Raw genomic sequence first — 24,819 nt, 5'->3', positions numbered from 1 at the left:
TTAAGACTTTTTTAAAAAGAGCCATTGCCAGTCATCATGCTGGTACCACTTCATCCATGTCTCTAAGTGCCTGAAAGCATTTATTAGAGTGACACCCAACAGTTACTCTGGTACTGGGCCTGTCAGTCTCAGGCAGTGCCAGGCTGTCCGATGCAACTCGGGGGGTTATGAAGGTTAATATTGCCCAGCGCTCCAAATTCAAATGACGACAAGACGGGTTCATTGATGAATGACTGATAGTCGACCCCATATTTCACTTGTCATTGCACCAGCTAATGCTTCCTCAGACAAGCGTTGTCAGGAGAGGTTTGCAGCTTCACCCTCGCTGGGCTTCGCCTTTCCTCGCAGTTTCCGTCACAGCTGATGACTCAACATGACTCATCGTCAAATGTGATTAGGAAGACTTTGCGGCATCGGTCTGTCTGTTCATACATAGCCGAATGAACGCGCAACAATTAAGCTCAGTAAAGCTCAATAACAGCAATCAGTATAACAATCCAGCTAGCATCTTTTTACCTATTACTGTAGAGTTTCTTTGGCCAAATGCAGTCCAATAAAGCATAAAGAAATGCTTCTAAATCACAAATCTTGGGAGACCCATTCTTCAGGGAAAACAGATTTGTAATTGGTGATTCATGAATTGTCATGGAAAATGTGATCGCCAGTTGTGATCGCCTCTTGCACAGGAGATTATGTTTCCGACGGTATAAAGAGGGTCACAAGTGAGCATGAGAGCATGCAAAAAACATCTGGGAACTGCTCATGCGAGGCAGTTAAATTCGATATCAAAGGATTTTGCTATTTCTTTGACATTTTATTACTTTTTCCACTTAGTCAACGTGATGGAGTACCATGGTGCAAGACATTTTTTGTTTGTTTCTTGTTTTCAAATACAAACCAGGAACCACTCATGTCCAACCTTTGAGGTTCCACTTGAAAACCCGAGAGAGACACCAACTGTCATACTTACTGTGTCTATATAATGTCTCGTTTGTTAATCATGACCTTTACGAGAGACATTTTAAGGGTAGGATACATGGATCACCTTAGTAATGTCACATGCTATATTGTTAGATGGCCTTCAGATAGTAACCTCCTCAGGCCGAGCTGGCTCCTCGATATGCCGCCGCTTTGTTCAGGTCTTGATACTGGCATCTTGCCCCTGGGTTTTGCTCTTTGGAGATTTAACTGATGAAACCTTGCGGTGATGAGGGCAATACGCCAGATGGGAGCACTTTGAGCAGTAAACGGAAGCGGGCACAATAATGAGTTGCGTCATCTTTGGTTCAGCAGGCACAAAGTTGAAGGGCAAAAGGATATAAGACGCACATTGGGATCTAAAAAGGTCAACTCAATCAAAATGGATATTGCAGTGATGTTGGACTAGTTGTTCTTAATAATAAAAAAAAGGGTAGATTACAATTATCTCTCCAGTTATTTTGAAGTGATACACTCCAGCATGTTTCATCATATCTTGCTACTTGTGAATAAAATATATATAGTGTACTGTATCAAGCTTGTCTGGAGTTAAACATCATAGCCTTCCCGTGTCTCAGTCAACATGCTCGTGTTCCGTCTTCCCAGCCTCAGCACCACACAGCCATTAAGCACCATTACCGGGCAGGGCCATTTCATGGTCAGAGAGCATTTCAGCGTTGGCCCTCCCTGGGGCCAGGGAATCAGCCAAGTGACTTCCAACCCTGCTCCAACAACAAATGTTTTGCATTTCGTTGTGTTTTTCATTCCACTTTTCCCCTTTAACATCTCCCCACCGTGCACTTTGGCTCATCAAGTGTAACTCTGGTATACTTGACTGATGCCAGTTCAGTAGCTGTATTGAACAACAACCCCCAAGGATCTGGTTTAACCTTCGTTCCTTCTGCCAGTTAAAACTGATATCACCACAACGAAATAATTCACAAATTCAAATCCAACTTTGCACCCATCATAGACTTGTCGTGTATTGCGAAGACTCCTCCTGACAGTTAATCATAACAACAGCCACCTTTTACAACAAAAACTTGTAGGAATACAGCTGCATCGGGAAAGTACCAGTAAGTCGCCTGCACATACATTTTATACATGTAACATGAATAGACCGTTCTCTGCCAGGAGTCCTTTGTGTTGAGATGCAGACAACAATGGTTCCACCTTGGCAGAGGTTGATGCTGAAAGCCCTTCTAGTTGTATAATAATTTATTAAACTCTACCAAAGAAGTTATGGTTTAAAATCATTACATATTACATAGCTTATTTCGCAAGAAATAATCCATAAAATCCTCATGTCAATTCAGACAAAGATGTTGTTTTTAAGGATTTAAGGAATTGTAAGGAGGCTGGTATTTACGATGAAAGGAAAATATCCAAAATGAGTTTGGCTTGGTGGGGATCCATTCAGATTATTTATCAAAATAACAATGTGATGCGCTACACCCAGATGTTTACATAAGTCAGAACGTGCTGTAACTAACGCGACAATACCGCAGTAGTAAAGTCATAATTACAAAAAATATTTGTATGAAAAACCTTTTTAGACCGTAAATACATGATCACATAATAAATATATTATAAGTACAGCGGTGACTGAGCTTGTCTTATTTTGGCTTCTTGTGCCACATGACCACGTATTTTTACACAGCACCGCAAACTGGTACATGGAGGATACCCTGTATTTGGTTTTACACAACATAAGTTATGGTTTAAAGGCAAAATCTACATAACTTATTTCACAAGCTTTGGAAAACTGGGGTAAAAAAAATAAATAAATCAAAGTCTGGTGTGAATCCATAAAAATGTTATTTTTTAAATAAAAGAACTGTGCTGAGGCTGGTATTATGATGGTGTACAATCTGTTGATGCAAAACACTTCTAGGCCATAAATACATACCGTAAAAAAAATCTAATGAAAACCAATAAGTACGGCGGTAACTGAGCATGCCTTCTTGATCCGCGTAACCAAGTATTGTTTAGCCAAATCACATATGTCAAGTTATACAGAAAAAGGTGCTGATATTTACTGCAAGAATCATATAGAGGTTGGTATTTATGATGGTGTACTATTTGTTGCTAACCCAAAATAGATTTTTTTCCCCCCAAACCATCATTTGTCATTTTAGTGGAGAGATACACTTCTAAAAACACAGAATTGTACTCCAAAGCACACAGTTAGGCAAAAGATTCCACCACTTTGCGAGTACCTAAACATCTGGATTGCCTCTGAAATTAAGTTGTCAAAAGTTGATCCCAAGCTGCTTTAAAGAGTTTGTCCCCAAGTGTGAGCAATCTGGTGCGGCGACAGTGCGAACGGAGGACAAAGATGTTCGTGAACAAACAGCAGTGGTTTGTGGCATCAAGTCCAGCAGAACAGTTTTACTAGAGACAACAAGCAGATGTTGCGAGCAGACCCCCTCTTACAAGCATCACTGCCACCATCAATTTCGTCGCCACCTTGACTGTAGCGAAGTTTGACGAATCGTGCAAGAAAAAAAATGATTGGCATCAGAGGAAGATGACACCATCCCTGGGAGAGAGACGGAGAGACCCCCCACTGTCAGTTTGTGCACCACCTGAATAGTCAAGCTCTGACAGCCACAACAGATGCAATCTTTGCGCAAACCTGAAGCCCAAAAATCTGCATTTGTATTGCGCTACAGAATAACAATTTTTGAAATTTAATAAATGCCATGTGACTTCCAACCCTGCTCCAACAACAAATGTTTTACATTTTTTATGTCTTTTTCATTGCACTTTTTCCCTTTAACATCTCTTTGCAATGCACTGCAAGTTTAAATCCGTGCAACTGATGCCAATTTCGTAGCTGCATTCAACAACCACCCCAAGGGTTGTCTTTTTAAACTTTGTTCCTCCTGGCAGTTATAATTGATATCGAAATACAGTGGTGCCTTGAGATACAAGTGACCCGACTTACGTGTTTTTCGCGATACAATCAATAGTTTGGCCGTTTTTTTTTTTTTGCTTTGAATTGCGAGCGGAAATTTCAGTTACGAGCGGTGTATGTTAGCACTGAACTCAACGAACTCCACAAGAAGCAGAAGTTTGGCAGATCATGAACAATACTTAAAAAAAAGAGGCTTCAAGCTGTAATGCGGCTCCCCGTTGAATTTTACTGTCAAATAAAACATAAAACAAAGAGAATTACACATCCATCCATCCATATTCCTTCCCGCTTATCCCGTATATGTAAAATAATGACATTACACACGCGAGGCATCATTCCAGTTACACAGCCCCCATCTGTGGAACAGCCTGCAAGAGCACCGCAGGGCTGCAGAGCACGTTCATGTTTTTAAGAATAGGCTCAAGACCCACCTTTTTAATTTAGCTTATAATTAATATTTAATTTACATTTAAACTGTTTTGCTTCCTTTTGAACTTTTTCTATTCTCATTTATTGTATTTTATCTTGATGGTATTTTTACAGTTTTAGGTCTGTTCATTTTAGCTTTCATTGAATGTTGGGTTTATATAGTACGTTATCTCCGTCTCTCTCATATATATATATATATATATATATATATATATATGTGTGTGCGTGTGTTTATGATTATTTTTATTATCTTTCAGTTTTTCCTCAGAAGGTGCTCTCTGCACTGGGAGCTGTGATGGACCGTGGCCACGGTCCTGCCTCTTGGGGTCCTTGATCGCCATATGTGGCTGCTCTCACACCGCTACACAAGGGCTCCATGCCAGTGTCCTGTGGCCGTAGTCTGCTCTCTGCTCTTGGTGCAGACGGCTTCCTGAGATGGTGTTTCATCACCTGGATTCTCTGTGCCCAGCCATAGGTCATTACATTATGACATTATTATTAATATTATTTTTATTTTATTTTTTTACCTGCGTGTGTGTGTGTGCACGTGTTTCTGAATGAATGAGTGGTGGAAGGAAATTGATTTGAACTAAAGCACTTTGAGTTGCATTTCATTGTATGAAAAGTGCACTATAAAGATTGCTTTCACTATATATATAAACTTTTCCTTAAGAATGTGCACTAGCTTAATGCAAAATTCCATAGATGAGCTAACCAAATAGCATTAACGTGGCGGTGTTGTAATGCTTTAAGGAATGGATTTTTTTAACACAAATGGTGTATCAACACATGTAGACAGACATTCTTTATCCAGTGAAAATCGACTAATATTACTGCATCTTACTGAGTCACAGTAATTGAGAAACCCGTCTTCACTTATCTATGACTATTATACTGCCTCCTTTGGCCACATCACACACACCAGAAGGGGCTGCAATTTATTTATCAAGCTGCACAAAACTGTTTAATTATTTTTATTCTATTTATATTTTTATAAAGTACAATATCATAGTGTTTTTTCTCTTATTGAAAAGAATTACAAAAACTTTTTTTTTTGAGAGGCTGGAACGGATTAATGGGATCTCCATTCATTGAAATGGGGAAAGATGTTTTCAGATACGGGTGTTTTGAGTTACGAGCGTGTTTACGGAACACATTAAACTTGTATCTCAAGGCACTATTGTAATTCTCAAATTCAACAACAAATTGATCGTTTATTGTTGAGGGTCCTTCCGCCAGTTTTTGAAAATAACCATCAACTTGCACAATAGAAATAAACCAAACTTATCAGAATACGGCTCAATCATGAAAGCAAGGAAGTGGCAAATACGAAGACCACCACTGGGAGAGAGACGTAGAGACCACCCACTGTCAAGTTGTGCACCCTCTCAATAGTCAAGTGCTGACAGCCACGACAGATGCACTCTTTACTCTACCTGAAGCCCAAAAATTTGCATTTCTTTTGAGCTACAGACATTTTTTTAAATAAAATATAATGATCCTACTCATAGATTTGCTTCATTTATATTTTTTCACGAGGTGAAACTGATTGCGCAGGTTGCTTATTAATTTGCGCCGTCACACCCATCAGCTTGACGCTGTCGTTCAGTATCCAAACATGGAATCCAAACATGCCGCTTCTGCCTCACGCTGCTGGCGGATGACACTCGGGGAGAGATCACTGGAGCTCAGTAGGAAAGCTTCCTCTCGGCTGAACCACACATCTGTTTACTCTCAAAACTTGACTGCTCGGCATATGTTGTAGAAATTCACTCTGGTGACAAATGTGTGCTTCATTTCAACACTGTCTTGGTAAAAATGTGATTGATTTCTCGAGGAATAGATTCTCTCCATATGCTGGAAAACATTGCTGCTTAACTAGAAAAGGTAATGAAATTGTTGGAAAATTCAAAAATTACAACATATCCAGGCGCATCTCAATAAAAAAGTTAATGTAGTAGTATTTCAATATAGTTTTCTAATTCTAATTCCTACCTAATCCCAATATTAAAAGGCATTTAGATGGTTTCGTATGTAATACAGTATTCAAATTTCCTGAGATTGGTGAATTCGGGTATATTGTTAGTTGTAAGGGCGGCACAGTGGATGACTGGTTAGCACATTTCCCTCGCAGTTCTGAGGACCGGGGTTCAATCCCCGGCCCCGCCAGTGTGGAGTTTGCATGTTCTCCCCGTGCCTGTGTGGGATTCTCCGGGCACTCTGGTTTCCTCCCACATCCCAAAAACATGCATAGTAGTTGATTGAAGACTCTAAATTGCCCGTAGGTGCGAATGGTTGTTTGTTTCTACGTGCCTTGCGATTGGCTGGCGACCAGTTCAGGGTGTACCCTAGCCTCTCGCCCGAAGATAGCTGGGATAGGCTCCAGCACACCTGTGACCCTAGTGAGGATAAGTGGTATGGAAAATGGATGGATGGATGTTAGTTGTAAGCCATAATCATCAAAATGATTAAAAAACAAAATCATGAACTATTTCCCTCCATAATTAGTGAAGATATATAATAATATTCAAGTAAATTACGTTTACAACAATACTCAAATTTATTGAGCTGTACTACTATTCGTGAGGGGGGAAGGGATAACATTACAAAGTTGTCAATCATCTGTTGAAATTGATGTTGATGTCCCAAATGACCAAGTACTGTATTTGATGAACTGTGAAAGATGTAAATGATATTAAATTAACAATTCTCAACATTGCTCACATTGATTCAGATGACACAGTGCTCATTTGTACAATAACCAGACATTTTTCTTATTCATGTCTCATAAAAGTATGACTTTTTTCTCTTTTTTGTAACCTTCATACTGCTTTTCTAGCCAAAACCAAAAAGTTAACAATATTGAAGATTTTTATAGCCATTTGTTACTACATGTGTAAATGCCCTCTCGTGGCAAGATAAATTAATGTTTTGTTTTTCAAACTAAAAAAAACAAAAAACATTTTGAGACATAGTAGTTCACAAATTTCATAAAAATAAAAATAGTGATCATCGAGCATTGGAAGATGCTTTAATACGAACGCTTTCAATTACAGGAAGCTCTCGATGTTTGATCATGTTGAACAGGAATGAGGGATTTCAAACTGAATTTCCTTTTAACAATGCCAGCCATTTTCAGAAAAGACAACCCTAAAGTACCAGCCATTTTCGAGAATTTTTACTGATTTTTCAAGACCGACATAGGACGTCTCCACCAAAACAGACTGTTTTCTCAGCATTTACACAATGAATATTCTCTAATGTTTTTTTTTTTTTGTTCGTTTTTTTTTGAGTGGGCCAACCTAGCAGGACGACACAGCAGGCCTCAGGACAAACCTCCCTGTCTCCTGAGATGGAGAGGCTGGCCAACTGTGTTGACTGATTGTTAGCATTAGTGGCTGTGAGTGTGATTAATATGCCTGCCCCCTACTACGGCACATGGAAAAGAAAAAAAATGAGGGGTGTAGAATATAACTGAAGTCACACGTTTTAAAACAGAAAATGGCACACAGTGAATGCGGCTCAGGTGTTATTGCATTAATTCCTCCAGGCTGGTTCTGAGGGAGGACACGGAGGGTCTAATGAGCTTGTTACGTGGGATGCTGTAAGTGCTGCCGAGGCGCTGGCATCCATTTTCGCGAGTTTTTTGGATGACGGTAATTGCTGCATTATGAGGTTATTTTCTCCGTGCATGCCTAAAGCTGCAGACTTCCTGTCTGGATGGAGCGGTCACTGCAGTACTACCACACTGCATTCTCCAAACAGTGGGAAACAATTTGAGAAGAAGTCACATATCTCATCACAGCCTCTTTACTACGCTGGCACTCTTTAAAGGACTTGATGCCATGAGTGCCAAATCACTTCTAATAAAAGCCCAGCTCATCATAGAGGTTAATGTTTGTTTCAATAAAACCACACTTTAAAAAAAAAACAAAAAAAAAACGTAGCTCAAGAATCCAAGACTGTATTGATGCTAACGGATGTCACTTTCAACATTGTTTATAATTGTCATTCAAATGTATATTGCCTGCATTCAGTCAGGGCTGCAACTAACGATTATTTGAATAATCGGACGATTTTTTTTTCTATTAATTGGATACAAAATGTTTTATTTCCATCGCTTTATTCAAAAATGGGATATTTCAAATTGGCAGTGCATAAAAGTGCACAAACAGGTTGCTGCATGAACATCCCAGAACTCTTAAAGTAATAAATTATGATTAAAAACAAATGTTAGTCAAATTACAATAAGCCGTGAACCAACCACACAAAACATATCGTATAAATGTACAGAAATATTTGCTAAAAATGTTTTTGTCATCCCCTGCCACTACACTGTCTCCTCAGTCTCAACTGCCACGTCAAGATTTTCAGCCGTGCCTGTAACCTCACCGCCTTCTCTGTGAATCTAGTAACAAAACAATCACATTCTCATTTAGATCTCACATATAAGACATTAAATGGATGAAAGTATTCTAAGAAGTAAAAACACTTGATTTCAAAATGTGCCTCTTATCTCATCATGCTCCTCATTTTTTGAATTCAAGGAGTCAGTCAAGTTCAGATAACTCTCCATTTACAAAACATTCGAGAAAGTCTGACATTTTACACTACAAGAACATTGTGAAACAAAATATATAAATAAATGAAAATTCTAATCATGGTGACACCATACTTTACCTATGAAAAAGTAGTTTCCACTGATTTCCACAGAGTGGCAAAAGGGAATAAAAAAGTTAATTGCGATATATTTTCAAAATAACTTTGAATACTGTCACTTGTAACACTTAAAATTATACTGAGAGCAACTTCGTTTGGGAAGCACTCAACGCAACCAGTTGCTCCTCTATTTGTGCCCGGCAACAGCTCCAGCTTCAGTGTGCTTCCTTATTGGCTGTCGTTCCGTGACACACCAAAATCACGGAGCCCATGGACTTGACTCAACTCGGTGTTGGCCGCACATGCAAGGATTTGCCATCGTGAATATTAAATGTTTAACAATTACGATTGTGTGTCACGACCTTTTCTGAGCCGATCAGAGAGGGGAAAAAAATCTCTCTTAACACCACACCACAGGACAATCGCTCAGGATTCGCTTTCAGAAACATAGGAGAATCGGGCCTTTGCAGACTTTGATCATTTGAGAGGCAGAGAAAAAGCTTAAATCTGTCCCTGATTGTCAGTAAGTGTTACCCCGCTAATGGCGATAAATATTTTAGACACCTCAGCAGATAATAAGCTTATTTCTACATCTCAATCATGCTCTGATCTCGCTCCTGTATGTGATGATGTACCGACAGGAACGTCTTGTTCGATCTCATCCACACAGTGTCTTACAATGGCTCCATAGTTACCATTTGGATACGGGTGTGATGGCCATAAGATAACGTAGTAGTTAAGTGAGCTGCTCACTCAACATCTGTCAGCGGTTCATCAGTGTAGCAGAGATCCATGGCTCGGGCACTCCCTCCATGCCCCTATGGAAAAAGAGGCCTGCCAGAATGAAGAATGATAGCTAAAGCCCTTATTATTAGAATTAATTGTCTTTTAGTCATGCGGTGGAGCAGGAGTGCCAGGGTAAAGCAAGGTGGGGAATAATGAGGGCTCTGTACAGTCATCATATTTTCTTTTTTCTTTGAAAGTCACGCCATCACAAAACAATTGCTGGGCGCTTCTCAGCTCGATCAAGGTGATTTAACTCGGTGACAAGTGGGAAGTCATGACGGCATGAGAAATGTGTTCAGTTTATGAGCAGAGATGAAAAATAAAAGGATCACATTGATGCTTGTTCACATCAAAATATACATGCCCTCCCTTCACACTGACCTCGTTTAGTACTACTTTCCTTTGTTTGAATTCTTACGGCGGCCGACTGCTTAGAGCGTCTGCCTCACAGTTCTGAGGTCTGGTGTTCAATCCCCGGCCCCGCCTGTGTGGAGTTTGCATGTTCTCCCCGTGCCTGAACTGGCAACCAGTTCAGGGTGTACCCCGCCTCCTGCCCTGATGATAGCTGGGACAGGCTCCAGCACGCCCGCGACCCTAGTGAGGAGAAGCGGCTCAGAAAATGCATGGATGAATTCTTACGAACTGAGATTCAGTTCGGACGAGGGGCACTCATGAAACCATTGGGATACTTTAAAAAAAATTTGTAAGAAAATATCAACAAGTACACAGGGGCGGAATGCTGTTTATGACAGTCCTATTCCCACGGCAGCGACACGACCAGATTTTTGCACCCACATTACAAACCTACGCAAACGCACTTGTTGAATCGTCGTTTTGGAGTTTGTGACCAGCGTGTGCACCGATACTGCACGGCAAATGACTGACACCTCAGCGGTCACTTCTTCTGTCTCTGATAGATTGATCTTCCTTGGGCATGATTTTTTTTTTTTTTTTTTTAAAGAAACTAAGACAAATGCCAATTTCCCCAATTAGAGTAAACAGTTTGTCTCGACATTTTCATTTCATAGTCTAATAACATAGCCAATTACCACATTGCTCAAATGAGATGTGTAAAAACTATGCAAGGGAAAAGATGTATGGTAGATGTTTTTCACCATGTAAAACGTAAAAATTGGACAGTGCAAATATTGAATAGTCGTGCAAGTTAACTTTACATCTTCGCAGACTAACCACAGTCACTTCCCAGCGCATTCATCCATCACTGTTAAATAACAAGGACAACTCTATTGCCTTTAAATACATTGCAGGAGTGTGACAGAGAAAATGGACGAGGCTGGGCTTTTACTTATTAATAGCCTTATTTTTTTTAGTAGTACAATTACTGGGTCTGAGCAGCAGAGGCTGAATTTAGGACATGTCTCCTGTCAAGTCGTGCAGTTAGTTTGCAATGGCTTCGAGCAATGCTAATCTGTGCTAAAGAAACCCCCTTCAGTAACGTTCGTTAACTTCTGCAACCATGATGGACAATCTGTCACTGGGGCGTCATTAACATTGTACATGATTAAGTGACTAGTGACAAAACTTGTCAAGCAGAAGACGTGTTTAGGTAAAGACGGCATGAAAGGGGGATAAGGAGGGGCGTTCGTGCTCATCGAACTTATTTAGGTTAAATTGTTGATATAGGAACAGAACTCTATCCCAAACAGAGGAGCACCAATACCGTAGACCACTGTTACACAGGCTCCCTCTAGTGGTATGTAAAAGAATCACTGAATAAACATTCAAACTGTGCATAAAGTTACAGTTGTGGCTTGAATATTTTTTTTTTTAATCCAGTGCAGTACATTTGTAAGTATAGTTCAGTTGTATTTAACTTTTAAGTGAAAGCGAGCGTTAATTCTTGTAGAACTTGTATGCAAAGTACTTTTTTATCGAATCATTAAGTACATTTTTTATTTCGACTATATTTCAGCACAGTGTCACTGTTAAAATTGTGTATGTTACAGTGACTTACAATAATATTAAATATACCTTTTAAGAGTAAAACAAAAAAAATCTGCCTCACTTTTTATGTACACTGCGGCCTACAACCGTAGTATATTTTCATGTTGGTCATTACATGGTACTTGGAGAGGTGCTGTAAGTATTTTTTGAGGTTGTACTTGGCGTAAAAAGTTTGAGAACTGCTGTACTAAACAGCTGGGCAATGCTAAATTGCAAAGCTTTTTTTGCCTAGGCCATTCTATGTGGGTGGAGCATGGCATCAAAGTTTGATGACTTTAACAAGGATACGCCATGAGAAAGTGGGTGTGAGGGATGGTTAATTGCTGCTTGCAGCTTTCATATAGTCTTATTTTTAGAGGCATCTTATTATTAGTCATGATCTGCTTTTTATTCATTGATATTTGCTTTCTATTTCGCTGAAATTTGGTATGATGAAATCAGAGAGTGGAGCTCACTTGCATCATGACCGTGACAATACCATAGTACTAACGTAGAGTAGGGAACAACCATAACAAATTGAGCCTGTAGCCTTGGTTGTGGAAACATGCAAGCATCAGATTTTGTCAGCGGAGACCAATAGTTTCCAAATTGTTTGTCATCCCTGCAGCATTTCTTTATACTTACCAATTTTAGTGACTGGTTCAAATGCTCTGACGTATTGCCTGCAACATGGGGTGTGTGTGTGTTTATATTTACTTGTGTATGCGTCTCTGTTTGTTTGACTGCTTGTCCGTGTGTGTGTTTGTGTGCTGTTACTGTATGTGTTGTGCTCACAGTGGAGGTGGCTGGTGGCGCTGTACCAAGTCGTCACGGACCTGGAGGATTAGATTTACCATTTCAAAAGACGCCTGTATTTCTAAACTTTACGCACGTACACGAAAACGTGCGTGCGCGCACACACTCGTACAATCACCCACCCACACGCCGCTTCCCCAGCTTGTCGACGTGCAACGTGGGCTGCGGAGGCTTGTGCGAACAGATGGGCGGAACTAGCATAAAATAAAGTTAAACTAGAACAGAATGACTATGCAAGTGGTGTGGCTGCCCTTTGTTTGCAAGGAAGGTGATCCTCAGCAGCTGGGGATGATGGAACACATGATTAAAATTACCAGAGGGAATGATTAATATCTCCTTAAAGCCCACACTTCCAGCATATCAATCATCTCATTACAGTGGAAAAGTTAATTGTGTGAGGGGAGGGTAGGGGGCCCTAAACCATGAAAGAGTAGCCCACCCCTCGACATGTTTACACACAACAAAACCGGCCCAATAACTCTACTGTGTACTCAGATATTTTCACTCAAACAACCCCTTTGCAGTCAGGCACGTACAGTAGTTACCAAACAGTAACAGAATTTTAATGAGTGGAAAACTTAAGAGAATTCATTTGAAATTCATTATACAAGAATATAAAGATATACATCATTTTCACTCAGATTCCACCTTACATCCTTACACTTGCCTGATCCTGCAGCCATAAGAGAGTATGCAAGGGCCATTGAATGGTCGTATAGGGTATTCGGGGGCGTTCCATTCTTACAAGGGTGTCAAAAAAGAATTTTGAATTTGGAGGAACGCGCCTTAGTGTTTCACAAACCAATGCCAATGCAGTAGTAAAGTCAGAATTACAGTAAATATTTGTATGAAAAACACTTGCAGGCCATCAAAATAAAAAATAAATCAAATGAAAAACTGTCAGTAAGGGGGTAATTTAAGAGTACCTTACGTGTGCATTCTTCATGTTGGGAAATAATCTATTGCAAACGTTGGAAGATTCAGGCCCTGATGACCACCCCAAAACTGAACGAGGGACAACTTGGTTCACTCTCGACAGTGTGGCATGTTAACAAAATGAACATACTGAACTATAACTGATACTACGACTGGCATAAACTGTTGCATACTTTGGGTTTTGCCATCTCTGCCTTTTCTGCTTCATGAAGCGGCAGCGGAGGTTTGGGTTCTCGCATACATATACACACACACACACACACACACGTAGTACTAAACTATGACAAAAGAAAGGCAAAACAAATGAAGCAGCATACAAGGCCAGATGAGGGGAGATGAGAGTTCTTGTGCCTATGGTGGCCTGCATTGCCCTTGCCTTGCCTTCCTATCCCCTAGCTGCCAGTGTGTCCTACTCTTTTGCCCTCTCTGCTCTAGTGCGCTCGCTCCCGTTCCCCCCTCCCACCTCTCCCCGCGTGCCTATGCTGCCTGAGCCAGCTGCTCCCACTTCATCTTCAGCAGCGTCACCAGGCGGGGTATTAATCATGTTTTTCGAGGGGGACACTCTGCTATTTATCTCCCTGACACCTCCAGCATTCAGAGGCCCGTTGCTGGGCACAGCCCATTGAGTAGTAAGATTACACATTACTTCGCTCCATTGCTTTTCCCTGCCCTCTTCATTGACTAAATGTTCAATGGCGGCATTGAGCTCGCACGATCGGACATAATTTATGCCCTACATGTATAAAACACACCATCCAATTTCAACGTTATTGCCATATTCCGTATTGTTGCTAGCTTTAACCATGTGTACGCGAATCACACATCTATTGGCACCTAAGAGCCGGGACTTCATTAACTGATGCCATATACTAATAGAAAAACTTCCTGGATGTACAGGGTGTCACAAAAAGTCCAAGAACATCGCCAATTCTAGCTCAAATTGATCTAACAATGTAACAATATGCGTAATAACTAACTCAAGTTTAAATGTTTAACACAGTAGCAATGTTAGCAAGGAAAAGTCATTGTGTATGTTATAATACGTTCATACTTGCGTTTGAAGGAATTCCATAAAATATGGAATTCCATAAAAGTAGACCAAATGGAAAGCAGATTTGAACATTGCAGAGCAAATTCGACAAGGAAGGCAAAAAGAAAGCTGTATTCATTTTGTTTGCCTTGGACAGGTAGTAGCCTATTCATATTTCAAATTATGTCAATTTTTTGATACTTTATAAACATTTGCTTCATATGTATAATAATATTAAATTGTACAAGTTGGTAATCAAAAAGAGGTGTCACATAGGCCAATTAGATTCCGATGCAGCTCTGCATAGAGGTAAAGAACAAGGTTACGACTTGTTTATCAATGAATCAACGTGGTACAACAAAGTAGATGGAAAAAAAATCTACAAAAATGTGGCAATCAACCAATGTTTTGTCAATTTTTAGCAGTCTGACCTTGATTCTCCTTTCCACTGAGTACCCTTGTAGTGTTATCAATCACTTCTATAAATTACAAAAGTACTACTTTTAATGACTCGCGAGGTTTAAAATCCAAGACGCTTAAGCTTTGGGTCTTCCAACGAGACTGTCAGTAGAAATGATTGCATCCCTGCAATCCAATTTCCCAAGTTGACCCTTTAATTTTTTCACTTAGACCGCATATTGAGGCACTCTAACGCCAATTACAGCGCATGCCATAGCTTCAATTCTCCATCCATACTCATGCTTTCAAGAGGGGATGAAATGCAGGAATGGATGCACTGCCATTTTCCGCATATTTGCTTCGGTTTCAGTTGGTTAAAAGTGTGAGAATTTGTCGATGGAGAGGATGTACTACCTCCTTCTGTAGGAACATTATCAAGCAACTGAATTAGACAAGAGAAGGAAGAAGGTGTCTTGGAGAAACAGGAAGCAGTTATGTTGGGCTGATGGTCAGCCTAATGGGCTGATGGAAATGCTGAATGAATGAGGGGTTCTCCAGGGAAGCCCACAGTGAGTTCTGCACAAGTGTCAACTAACTCCACTTGTGAAAATGGAGGATGAAATTGCTTGAAATCCTGCCAAATAGTTCATCAAATGTGTTCAAAAGAGAAGTGAACCTTTTAGAACAATAGAGCTAAGTACACTCAACCTTCCCACCATTCTTGTTTGCCATTATGATTTTTACCTTTTCCTTTTTTTACCCAACAGCATATTAAAAAAAATAACTTGTCCCGATGATAGCTGGGATAGGCTCCAGCACACCCGCGACCCTAGTGAGGAGAAGCGGCTCAGAAAATGGATGGATGGATAGTCAAATATTATTAAAAGACATTTGTGTTATGTCATACAAATGTAAATGGACCTTGTGATTTTGAAGATGCCATTTCCCATGAGGCTCACATATGATTTGAAAGCCCTTTTTCCTTTTGCGTGATATCCCAACACAAAGGCTGGTCTTCAGCTGGGGGGTTTAAAGCTTGAATCCAGGAACATTTTGTAGACATCATAAGTCATTATTGATAATCAATAGGACCCATATGATTTTCCCACTGGTACTGCAGATTGTCGGAAGATTAAAATCCTCACAATTGCAAGTTAAAATACATTCAACCATCTTCTTGGCGGTGAATGGGGCACTGCCCGGGAATCAAGCCTACATAACATACATGAAGGCCAGCTATGTGCACCACTGCATAATTAATTGTGCAAATGTCGGCAGCTATGCAAATAATGGTTCAGCACGGAAAACCACACCAGTGCAAAGCACAGACGGGTTTTGGCCTATTTTTCTGGCTCACTCCAAAAGCTTAACACAAAACACCATAGAGCCTCCATATGATGTCTATCCAACCACCACATGTAGTAATAATAATAATAATACTTTTTATTTATAGAGATAACACTAAGGTACATCTAAAAGAAGCTAGCCAACATCAAAAGAAACAATTGTAAAACAATGTCCACAAGAAAGAATTGTAATTATATTTTCTTAAAAGGTGTTTTGAAACCTTTTTTAAAAGCATCCACAGTCTGTGGTGCCCTGAGATAGTCAGGGAGAGCATTCCACAGACTGGAAGTGGCAAAGGAGAAGGGCCGGTCGCCCATTGAGCGAAGCCTGATCCCCTAAGGCTGGAGAATGTTGGCCTCTTCGGAGTGGAGGTGGCACATGGGGGAATGGGCAGGGGGGGTGGGTGAGGATGTGTGTCAAACTTCTACACTGTCATCAGGATCCTATCAGTGCTGTTCTGTAAATACAGCAACTGCTGGATGTTCTTGTTTGGGATCCCGATGAGACGTTTGTTGCAGTAGTCCAACCTGGAGGAGACAGAGGCACGGACAAGGTTTTCGGCATCGGCGGTACTGAGTGTGGGGCGGAGTTTTGCAATGTTTCTGAGGTGAAAGTAGAAGGTCTTGAAGAGGTGTTTGATGTGGGGCTCAAAATTCAAGTGAGTGTCCATTTTGACACCAAGGTTAGTGACTGAAGATGACAGGTGAATGTTATGACCGGAAAAAGTGATGCAGGTGATCGAGGATGACTGGCAGAGTGGCTTCCGTTTTTTGAGCTGTTGAGTTGAAGGAAGTTACCTGTCATCCACGACTTCATCTCGTCCAGGCAGGTGGTGAGTGAGGATGAGGACGGGTCTGGTTTGTTTTGATATAACGTTGGGTGTCATCAGCGTAGCAGTGAAATGGGATTCCATGCCGACTGATGACACGACCAAGGGGAAGCAAGTGTATGGTAAAGAGCATGGGGCCCAAGGACCGAAACTTGAGGAATATACAAGTTAAGCGGAGACTTAAGATTTGTTTCAAAATAAGAACTAATAGTAAGTAATCAAATGGACTGCTGAGGTCATATTGAATTTCACAGCCTGGTTCTGTCATAAAAAAATATGTTAGCCTGACTGAATACACTCTCTTCAACTCTTGCTAAAATTCACATTCTGCAAAACACCAGCCCAAGAGGTGGAGTTCCAGCCATTTTGTACCTCAGGCCTATTAATCAACCATTGACTTAATCTCAATTATAACACTCTCAAAAGCCTGAAAAAAAAAAAAAAAAAAGAAAATGAAAAAAACAGCATTTTTATTGTGCAACACGTTCAGGAAGAGATCATTAATTTCAGTAAAAGGAGAACATACTGTATAGTGAATGTTAAAGAGAAGCACATGCCCATGCCCACAACACAGATGCTTTCAAGTGCATATTTTTCAAGCTCCTGCAATTTATTGTCCAAGCTTTTGTTAAAAAATAAAATTAAAAAATACAGTTCACCATCAGACAGTAGGCCACTGGTTCTTAAGACTGCTGGCTCCTATATAGACTAGGTCTCTCAGATGAAAGCCATGGACTCTCCTCAAAGCCTTAAAAATGGAACACACTATATGGCAGTGATAACAAGAATTTGGCTTCAAACCGGTAGAACATCAAATAGGTCTGCATGTGTGTGTGTGTGTCCAGCAGGTGCGCTTGTTGGGTGCATGAACATCAATTTATTTCTGTGTGTGCTGTACATTGCTGCCTACTTCTCTGCCATTATGTTATGTTATATTAGTCTAAGTGCATAGGTGTGTGTTTTTCCACTAAAACCCCAGTCTGGCCTCTAATAACACACGGTATATTGTAGCTGAGGCCACAGAATTTGGACACATGTTCACCTCGCTTTTGATGGCCAGAAATGGAGACGGGGGAAAAAAGGGGACAACATGTGGACCGGGGATTCACCAAAGGGAACAAGATGAAAAGGAAGAGACAAGATGGCAAGAGGACCCCCCTGTCATGACCGACAGAGTGGCCCATTCATCTACTCTAATTCGGGGCATTAGTGCCTCACAGGATCAACAATGTCAAGGCTACAAACAAGAGTTGTTGTAGACTTCACTGCTGCAGCTCCTTTTTCATGTGTCCCGGAGCATTCTTTTTATACAGTGCATTTCTCAAGTGTGGCATTGGAGGGTCATTGTGGGTGCATCAAAGTAGAGACCTACTTTAAAGGACAATATAACACACGCACAATAGACTGTTACGGTTTATATTTATATAACATTGGGCAATACCGTTTCACACGTGTAACTATTGTTATTACTGTATTTACTGAGGGTAGTACCGGTAGTTGTCTTTCTGTTGCAAGGCGACAACATCAGATACATAATTCAATTAAAGTTACAATGCTACGAAATATGGCGGAAGGCAACCCAGATGATGGCAATATTTTTCCACCTACAAAGAAGATCAGGCCAGATGTATGGGTATACTTCGCTTTTTATAAGATCTATCTCAGATGGAGAATAAATGAATTCAAGATAATTACCAGGATAAAGTAAAAGAAAAAGTTGCAGCACCACCCGAAATTATACACCAATGCAAGCCAGAAATCTTACAATTACATCACTGTCTTACTCATGTCATGGGGTCTTGCATAAATGAAAATGCTCTAATTTGTAAAAAGTGCAATGGTTTGCTGATTACCTGGGATTTTTTTTTTTTTTTTTAGCAATATTCTAATAGTACTGTTAACAGTGATATTTTGATCAGTATAATTGTGACATTACATTTTTCATATCGTTTCATCTCTATTTCAACGTGGTGTGCGGAGTGTGATGTGACCTCAAGAGTGAGATGAGTAGTAATAAAGTGTTAAAATGATGAATCACCCTATCTGTCACAGATTCCTGGAGGACTCCTGATATTCCTTCTACAAATATTCTATTGATTCTGATCAGTCAGTGTAAAGTTGTGGCATGACCTTTCTATACAATTCCCCGGTTCTGGTTTTGGCCAGCATCTGTGTCTCTCAGCAGCTGAGAGGCTCATTAATGGTTTTGTAGGTACCGCTATGGCTGTATCCCATCTTTGAATCTATGATTGATTGTTGGCACCAAGTGAAATTGGAAATGGTCTTTGCTGTGACTGTTTTGTTAAACACCTGCACAGTATTTATTACAAAGGTTGCCAAGATCTCATGCTAGAATATACGATCCAAGTCTACCCTCTGAAAGGATTACATTTTAAAAGGTACGTAAGTGTTGTATTCAGTTTTAGAAATGGGAATATACGTTTTAATTTGCTGCAAATATTAACCGCGGTGATATTCAAAACTCTATCAGAGCTCAGTGTCATTCCCCTGTGTAGTCAGCGCTGTCGTTTTAATTAAGCTTTCATAGTTCATATTTCGCATGCCTGTTTTAATAACTGGCCTGTTTGATTATTCATCTGTCACGGTAACTTTATGGTCAGGATCAATAGCTTATTATCAGCAACTAAAAGTGTGTGTCAAAGCTTGCATGTGATGCTTAAAACGAATTATAACCACACAAAAAAGAAAAAAAAAAGAAAGAACACAAGGTTCAATTTCCACTGCAAGAGCTTCAAATAGGTTTGATCATACATTTCAAAGGGTCACATGTATCCTTTTCTGTACTGTATATTCAAATGCAACAAATATTATTAAATATGTATATTTGACATTGATAGTAAGTCACAGAAGACAGAGTTTTTTTTCTTATTTTTTCCAGAGCTGATTACAAACATAATTTCAATCTTTTAGTGCTCCATTCATTGATAAACATAAAAGATTCCTTTATTCTAGTATACATTTTCTGCTCATCTCTCTAATTGAATCTGCTGTATTTTCAAGTACATCTGCCGCAACAAGTTGTATAATTGAAGTGTTGTATGCTTAACAAGTACCCCATTAATAACTCTGAGGTAGCGCACTTCATTTAAAAAAAAAGATTAATTCCTTTCGCCTCAATCTACATCAATTTCACTTCAATTAGATTAGAAAAATGTGCCACTGTCCCCTGGTACATAGAAGTCATAAACTATTGATCCAAGCAGAAATATTCACAAATCAGCACGGTGGTGTGTTAGGTCTCTTATTTCACAGAGAGTAATTACTTTATATACTGTAGCTAAGTTTAGAGGACCTTCAAAGAAACAGCAAATTGTTCAGATTCTGTAGACTGCTGCTGTTGTACTGCACTAAACCTGAGATGTGGTTTTATTTGACTCACTCCTGTGCTGATGTAGCTAAATCGGTTCAAAACAACAACAAACTGTTTTGGAGCTCATTACATTGTGCCAATGTTTCTGATGTGGCCATTGAGGGTACAATTGAGGCCATTTATTTGAACTTAACCCTCAAATAGAATCACCGAGCATCCCGTGTGTATGCAAAGAGAGAAACACAATCGATCCTTTAATCCTGTCCCAAAGGTTGCTTTAGAGAGGTGCATTAAAGAAGCCCTTAAAATCCAGAAATGCCAATAATGAGCCGTCATTACTCAAATTACAGCGAGGGCTGATTGGGTTTAGAGTAATGAAGAAAACATGATCAATCATCATCATTGCCCGGTGTCATCATGTCAGATCGCCAGACTCGCACTTTGACTGGCAGGGCAGAGCTCCATCTACCAAAGCCACATCCGTTGAGGTGATTCTCCATTTTCAAATGAGGCATGCAGAAAAAGCGACTCCAGTAAAAGGGACCAAGCACTGACGCAAATAGCAAAAAAAACACAACTGACGCCCCGTTATTATTATTATTTGTAATTATTGTTTCCTATATTAAAGGTGGAGTTTGCAAAAGAAATCACTTTTTCTCATTTTTGTTAACGCTGTTAAGTATGAGCTGACAGTATTAGTAATATGATCTGTGAAAAAACTGACCTCACTGGCCTCATCTTTTACCTCTAATTTGATATTTAAGAAACCCCCAAGACAGAAAGCGTGTCAATCATTCTCACGGACTCACAGGCGAACTCACAGCGGGCACCTTCCTGACGGCTCGAGGAGGTTTGCTGAAACTACTGCAGAATGTCCACCTCTGAGTAGCAACAAAAGTTAAAAAGAAGGAATTGCAAAGATCCCGAAACAAAATAAGGGTAATCATAGGAGCTGCCTTTCAGAGGCAAGGCGCCATTTCCATTCAACATTCATTTTTTATCATTTAGTATGGCATACTGTACTTCCTTGGTGCAATTTACTCTACTATTGGAGTGGATGGAGCCCAGCCTTTGGATTCTGTAAACGTATGCTTGGCTTCTCCCACTTATTTGCTACTCAGTGGTTCGCCTGCCCTCAATCTCTTGCAGCAGACACCGCAGAAGGTACAGAGTAAAGTTTTATTGCTGATCCAATCCGAGTTTAGATCCAACGTGCACCAAAGCTTCTAAAGTTGCCTCCCATCAATAATGAGGTCTCATTTACACAAATTACTCTGAACGCTGATTAGGTATTATCTAACAGCGAGGGCCACTCCGATCAATCATCATCAGTCTGGCGATCATCAATGGACATCGAAAGGTTAACCCAGATCTTAAAGGGCCTGCCAGTGTCAGCAGAATGCGAGTGCAAGGCCTCCGTGCTGTCGATAGAGCAGCCCGACAATTAGGTAATGATTAAAATAGCAGCACCTGCGACTCGATGAGAAAATGAGCCATCGTGGCATAATTTCACAATGATTTGTTTAAAAAATCCATACGAGCAAGTAGATAAAAGTCACCTTATTGTGAAGTAGTGGCATGCATTATTTTGCCTGTCACCGCAAACTTTCTGACTGGCACAGAGCAATTTCACATTATGGTGTGAAATTTGAACATGTTGGTAGTCAGAAACACAAAGTGGAAATGGATTGCATCCATCCATCCATTTTCTTCCGCTTATCAGAGGTCAGGTCACCTTGGCAGCAGCTTTAGCAGGGAAGCCCATACTTCCCTCTCCCCAGCCACTTCCTCCACCTCTTCCGAGGGGATCCCGAGGCGTTCCCAGGCCATCCTAGAGACTCTCCTCCTGGTGGGACGTGCCCGGAACACCTCACCAGGGAGGCGTCCGGGAGGCATCAGAAACAGATGCCTGAGCCACCTCATCTGGCTCCTCTCAATGCGGAGGAGCAGCGGCTCTACTGTGAGCCCCTCACAGATGACCGAGTTTCTCACCCTATCTCTAAGGGAGAGCCCGGACACCCTCCGGAGGAAACTAATTTCGGCCGCTTGTATCCTGGGATCTTGTTCTTTCGGTCATGACGCACAGCTTGCGACCATAGGTGAAGGTAGGAACGTAGATCGACCGGTAAATAGTGAGCTTCGCCTTTCGGCTTAGCTCCTTCTTCACCACGACGGACCGATACAAAGTCTGCATCACTGTAGACGCTACACCGATCCGCCTGTCGATCTCCTGTTCGAAATGGATTGCAAATGTCTATAAAAAACATTAACATTGACAGTGAGTTCTAGAATATTATTAGCACCTTTGTTGAATGATCTTTAGTATTATTTATGAATAATCAAGAGGAAATGGGCAACTTGTCACACCGTACATCAATCTTCTCATTCAAAATAGATTTGCCTTGTGCCTGCAGACAACTTTTGTTCATGGTCCAAGAAAGTGTTGATTTTGAATGACTGGATTTCTGTGACAGATTTCTCAGCTGAGAATATTAGTTATGGATCCACGTGATGGCAATATGACAGGGCTAAGTGGCATCCAATCCAATCCTGTCCTCGCTCCATAAATTTGCTCTGGCAATTCCATTTCTTGGCAGGACGAAAGAAATCAGAGCTTTTGAAATATCACTTAAAGGTTGTTTTTGTGTTTGTACTTTTCAAATAATGATCATTTATGACAATAGAGGAACGTCTATGTCAACAACACCGGGTGTTTACGATTTGATTCTCAAAATTAAATAGCACATTTTCTGTCTTTGTTCCATCTTACGTATTATCACATTCTACTTACATTGTCACATAATTGGACCATTTTCTTAGTTAATGGATTTTTGTTGGGCATGTGACAAATTAGTCATTTATCAAGGGTGTACTTGATCAGCATGAAATTCACTCATAATATAAAAACCCGAAAAGTTGCATATATGTGTTGGTGGCATCCTTAGACATGGCCATGTTGGACACTCACTGGACAGATTTACCAGCAGGAGGGTCATGTCACAAAGCCCAAAAGCAAGACAAAATCCTTCAAAACCTGACAACCTATGCATTACTCCTTACTCCGTGCCAATTAAAGCCCACCTTAAGCCAAATGTTTGCTCATTGGAAAATCTTGTTACCCAAATCAGCTGGTGGCCCTCAGCATACATCTGCCCCATCAGGGTTGAAGGCCAGAGCATGCTGTGTGCCTCCTCTAATACAAATGAACTTCTTCAGATAGGTCCGACTCTTACAGCGGTGAACAAACACTGCAGCCTCTTTATGTAATGGGTAGCAATGGGGCACGGAAGAGAGACAGTGAGGCATAAAGGGCCACTGCCTCTGGATGGGGGCGAGTGCTTATCAGGCCGCTGGGATTATCGCATGTCCCCTGCTGCCAAGTCACATGCACTTGCTGCTCTCCTACAAACAAGTCACGTTACAAGTGTTATTACTTCCACCTTTCATCGAGTTGCTTTTTGTCCAGAGATCATCAAATGAACCACAGGGCACCAGAAGTACATAAGCCACTGAAGTGAGGTGACGGTCTTGAGATGCTCGTATAGGTTATCCTCAAGAGAACCAAAATGACATGGAGGTAAGCCCAGACTGGAAAGCTTTTTGATCATTATGTGCTTAACACTGTTGCTCTTCATTACAGATGCTATTTTTCATTGTATTTGCAGCGTGAGTCCTCGCTGACCTAGTTCAACTGAATCAACTGGGAGCTCTTAGCTCATAGGGCATGGTGGAAGGTAATGCGTGCGTGCTTATTTAATTACAGTTTCTGCCATATACTTTAAAAAATAGGATGTGATCAACAGCATCCCATCAGTAGACGTGTGCAGCACATTACCATACATGTCAGTCACGTATGGCGGCAGACGATGATGTCTCTGTCAATGCTTCTCATGAAGTGGTTCTGCCTGATCACTGTCAATAAATAAATCAGATAATTGTCGGCGCAGACAGCTGTTTGTGACAGCTTTGTTGTCTTGACTCGCTGCATCCTGTCATTCCTGCCCAGGAAAAGCAGACCCTTTATTTACTCTGACTGCCATCCGGGGAGCGGGAAACATTTGCACATGAATCAATTGTCAGCGTCACTGTACTCTGACAACTCTGTGACAGCTCAGATATGCCGACTGTGTTGTTGTGCACATTTCTTCTCAGCGGCATACAAAGTTTCCACAGATATTTTTTTTCCTCGCCATGTGTGATTCAAGGAATCTGGAATATCAAGGTTATAGCGATCATTATAAAAACAAGTGCAGAAATCTTCAGAATAATAGACTGAAGCATAACGGATGGAAAAGTAGATGAAATATCCTTTTTTAAATAAAACAAAAATCTCTTCTTTCAACAGCTACTTGAAAGTGAGCTTTCCCGATTGTGATTGTGATTGTGGCTCTTGTTGCTCAAGATAACTGCTTGAC

Source organism: Phycodurus eques, chromosome 5 (assembly GCF_024500275.1).
Source record: "Phycodurus eques isolate BA_2022a chromosome 5, UOR_Pequ_1.1, whole genome shotgun sequence".
In the NCBI taxonomy this organism is placed as follows: Eukaryota; Metazoa; Chordata; class Actinopteri; order Syngnathiformes; family Syngnathidae; genus Phycodurus; species Phycodurus eques.
Note: the sequence above shows the minus strand (reverse complement) of the source record.